The sequence below is a fragment of the Betta splendens genome, chromosome 22 (assembly GCF_900634795.4).
Source record: "Betta splendens chromosome 22, fBetSpl5.4, whole genome shotgun sequence".
NCBI classification, from domain to species: Eukaryota; Metazoa; Chordata; class Actinopteri; order Anabantiformes; family Osphronemidae; genus Betta; species Betta splendens.
In genome coordinates, this window is record NC_040900.2 from 11550981 (window position 1) to 11555731 (window position 4751).

General features: G+C 41.7%; 1 long non-coding RNA gene across 1 annotated transcript; it reads left to right on the forward strand.

Annotated features, from left to right (window-relative positions):
• Positions 1-1032: 1032 nt before the first annotated feature.
• LOC129603642 (uncharacterized) lies at positions 1033-1862 on the forward strand. Its single transcript, XR_008693735.1, has 3 exons — positions 1033-1160; positions 1594-1642; positions 1714-1862. It is a non-coding gene; the product is annotated as an uncharacterized LOC129603642 (long non-coding RNA).
• The last annotated feature ends 2889 nt before the right edge of the window (positions 1863-4751 follow it).

A 4751-nucleotide genomic window follows, 5' to 3' on the forward strand; every position in this document is an offset into this window, starting at 1 on the left:
GTTGCTGCACCGATCTCCAGGAATTCTTCTAAAGCATATTCATTTTCATGCAGATCTCTAGGTTGGGTTTATTTAATAGTGATTTGTGCTGGTGGGGGTCATAGATTCTCCTATATGTTTTTCCTGCGTATGAGAAGAGAGGCCTTCAAGCCATTGTGGTTTTAAAAGGCAAAGTCTGGTCTCTGGATGATGAGAGAAAATCACCTGCTGAGCTTGGTAATTGAATGGAATCGTTCTGCTATTATTATCCCTGTGCACCTCACAGGGGCTGACATGCTCAATAATTAAGTAATTAATTTATCTTATTAGGGATCTGATATGTAATTACATATAAAGAGAACACTCGTTATCATGGTCTCAGTTTCACTGTTAACCTATTTCAGTCTTAGAGGAGATTAAATATTTAATATTTATATTTATTTTTAGTTGAATGATTACTATACTTAATAATACATTTAAAAGTATTTAATTTACTAGTATATGTAATTAGTTATTTTTACTTACGATGGTCTGGTTGAAATCCCTCCTCTAATGATGCTCAGCCACATCAACAGTTTGTGACAGTCTAATTGGAGAAAGGTGTAAAATTAAAAGGTTGACATTAATTTGGAGAAATGCTGGAGAATGTGCAGAGTGTGAAGAAATCCGCAGATAGTGGGGTCTCCCACAAAAATCTAGAAAGGCTGAAATTGGTCATTTAGGAGAGAAGATGTGGAATTAGTCTGGTCGTTTATTCTATAGCTCTGTCAATAGTGTCTGAAGGAAAACTGACCGTAGCGATTTGGTGCAGCTCCGGTGCACAGCGTTCATTAGTGTTCATGATCTCATGAAATAGTATTAATGCCACAACCTTTTTAAGAGACTGAGATTATTATTCGGTTCTCTGGAGAATGGTTTAGTTTGGTTAATGACAACGGGGATATTGATTTTCTCACTGGTTGCTTTATGTCCTAAGTGGAAGTGACACATTCAAGGTTACGATGAAAAGTATATAGAATCATGTGACCAGTTCATGTCTAATGAGCAGCTGTTGCCAAGAGGCCAAGGAAATCAGCCACGTACTAATGGCTGACAAACACCTTTCTTGTAGCAGCCTCTGTGTCGACGTGTGGAGATGCTGAAAAATGATGCGCGGTGGCAGAAGGCGCGGTGCCGAACAGGTGACAACGCGGCCCCATCCCAGTCGGCCGGGCTCAGTTTACTGGTGGAAGTTGCACAGCAGATGGTGTTCAAGGAAGTGAATTAGCTCAAAGAGGCCGTGTGCACATGCACCAGATGAGGGTGAAGGAAGAGACAAAGAAACTGGGGGACAAAAACAATGACTTGACGGCAGAACAGCCGAGGTGGAGGCAGCGCATTGTATGGGCTCGTTTGTTTGTTTGCGTGTGTGTGCGTGTGTGTTTTCGTCTTTGTTTGTCTGCTACGCGCCTTAGCCAAGGTCATGGCCCTGCTGACTGGGATTAGACCCATTCACTGGTTCATTTGTAGTCTGCATCTCATGCGTAACACTTCTCATTCTGATGGTAATTTTCTATGTGTTTTCCAAAGCCAAGCTGTTCAAACTCTAAATTGAGCTTTGTTTTTTGGTTAAAGGTGGAGATATTGCCGGCGAAAAGTGAGAGGAAGTGCTGAAAGGGAGAAAGTAAGACACCCCGAGCTTTCTAAAAGACGCAGCGATGCCAACGCTGAACGATTGTTTCTTCTGTTTTCTAGTAAAACAGGACAGATGCCGCAGATGTGGCCCGTCGGTGATGCAATCCAGCGTGGAAGTGAAGTAACTCTGGCCATAGCAGCCGACGCTGCAAACTTCATGCACTGACTGTACACGAGGCTGTGGAAATGTCAGAATAAAGTTGTTCTGTAGCCTGACGCTGTATCTTGTTTTTCTATCTCCTTCTCTGTCCACGCCCCTCCACAGCCCATCTGGCTGTGATTATTGGCCGTGGCCTAATCCAACTCTGTGTCCCTTTTGACACATTGAGGAAGGCTACGTCTCTGGTGTCTCTCTCCTCTTTTTGATTTGAATTCTTTGTGCTTGACTTATGTTTCGTTTGCGCTTCAACCCTCTTTCTTATAGTTTCTGTTTCAGTCTCCCTCTGTTTTACCTCCTTGCTCCCTTTTCCCCTCGCTGCCCGACTGCTGCTGCATCTGTCACCAGCCGAGCAGCAAGCGCCTGTTGTGGCACTCTGCCAACGCTGACAGCTGGCGGGGAGAACGAGAGCGAGAAATAAACGGCAGAGAGGAGAGGGCAAAGGGAGGGAGAGCGAGGGGCGAGCGAGGGGAGAGCGAGGAAACTGCTGTTCAGTGAAAATCGGCAGAAATCTAAAATTCCAATAGCAACATACCATGTTTAGTTATAGTGTGTCACATAAACCGCTTAAACAACAGCAAAAATGAGGAAGCATGAGGTCTGAAACCTACTTCGCTTCCTCGTATAGAGACTTTTTCTACTTATTTGCCTTCCTCACAACATTTTTTGCTTTGGCCATGTTGGGGGTAGGTTAAATGACCTCTGACCCTTACTTCTCTCTGGTGGCTAATGGTCATGTGTGGATTATTCCAGGCAGTAAGAATTCAATTCAATTTCAATTCAATTGTATTTATAGAGCACCAAATCACAACATACTTATCTCAAGACACTGTACAGGTAAAGTAAGACATTAAACTACTAAACCCAACAGGTCCCAAATACAGCAAGTCTTTAATTGTAAATAATTACAGTTTAACAGCAACATTACCTCCTCACCAAAAAGAAAGGGAGAAGTAGAACTAGAGAAACTAGAGAGTAAGAGATAAGATTAATTAAACAAGTTGGATGGAAATAGAAATAGTTGAAAATAGTTGGAAACAAACGGGGCTCCGTGTTTAAATTAAGTTCTCCAGCAGTCTACTGTATGTCTATTGCAGCTAAGCTAAGATGAAAGAAGACAGTTCTAGCAATTTCTTTAACATATGATGTAAAAGACAGATCCTGGTCAAAGACGGCATGAAGGTTCCTCACAGTAGAATCTGAAGCTAATGTTAGGTCACCCAAAGTAACTATCTGATTTAATAATGACTCTCTGTGACTTTTAGGCTCAAATATAACAAGCTTGAATTTTGATGAGTTGATCTGTTTCATTTGGTTCCAAAGACAGATATAGCTGAGTATCATCTGCATAACAATAAAAATGTATAGAATGTTTCCTTATTATTACTTTGTTTTGTAAGAGGAACTGTTTTAATGTTTAATACATTTTGGTCACTCCTCTTTGATTTGTTTGTGACTTTTTGTGAGCACGTATTACGATTTTAGCGTATGGATTCTCTAACTTCACGTTTCAGACTATGGATTCACCAATGATCAGAATGGGTTTCTGGGTGGTGAACCGTGGATGATTATGTCACCCAGTAACATGGGCTGCTCGGGGCCTGACTGCTAGCAGCTAAGCTAGGAGGCTCCGCACCGGCTAAAGGGCCCTGGCTCTGCCCAAACTCTAAATCTAACAACCTCGCCTCCAAACCTGCAACTAGCTTACACTCGCATCAAACAGAGGGAGAGAGGAAGCCATAGCAGGAAGACGAGCTAGCAGAGATAAAACTAGATGGTACTAACTAACTTACTTACTTACTAACTGTGAAGATTAGCGGAACATTCAATAAAAAAGAAGGTGGTTGAGCATTACAAGCTTGCTTTGCAACTCTTAGCAGTCGCTACCAGATATTAGGCGATATTGTTTAGAACATAGTTAGGTGAGAGTGGAGTCAACCCAACAAACCTCAGTAACCGGAAATGACACGGTACGCTAACTGCTAAGTCAGTCAGCCGATCACATGTTATGTAACACAGAATCCACTTCGCATTGACCTTTGTTTGTTTACACGAGATACAAAATAATCAGTGGAGGGATTTTGTATCCGGCTGAGGGACAGTTTTCCAAAATAAAAATGCATAATTGGATTCCAGATTGAGGATTTGTAGACAGCAGTTACTTACAAAATATATGTACAAGATACCTTGGGGGATTGTGTGCATACACAGAGGAAATGGCCAGCAGGCAGCCACAAGGATTGTGCAAGATCATGTTTGCACTCATTATGGCTCTTTAATAATGTCACAATCATGTAGCCTGAAAAGCTAAAGTCATCACGATGAGCTTCATAACCTGAATTTAATCACTTTAAGTTTAAACACCTGTGATGGCCATCCAAACACCTTTATCTACATCATATAACTGAGTTAACAGAAAATGGTTCATGGGCTTGTGAAGCAGCAAAAGTTGTGGCTTGAGTCCCATCATGCATTGCTTCAATCAGCATCCCATTGAAAAACAGATTGCAAGACAGAGATTTGTTAAGTAACACACTCATCCTAAACATAACTGATGACACTGAGTGCTACGTTTACTTTAGCTAATATTGCATGCAGAAAAGTGATATAAAATAGTAAGTCATTACAAGCAACAGATTAGTAGATTGCCCACTTTCCTGATGGACAAAACTAAAATGCAGCGTTCCCCCACTGAAGAATCAGATCTTTAGACCTCACCGCAAGGAAGAGTCCAGATTTGCTCCTGTGGTACTGTTCCAACACGCACGACAGGCAATAACACTTTAGTGAAATGAAGCCTTTCCTGCATAGAATACAAAATGGTTTACACACACTTAGGAATGAAGCAGTCGGTGAGGGGGGTGGGGGATGAGAAGAGAGAACACTGAGTAAATCTCAATTTTTCCATCAGGAGAATGTATGTCAGTGGGCTGCACTATCT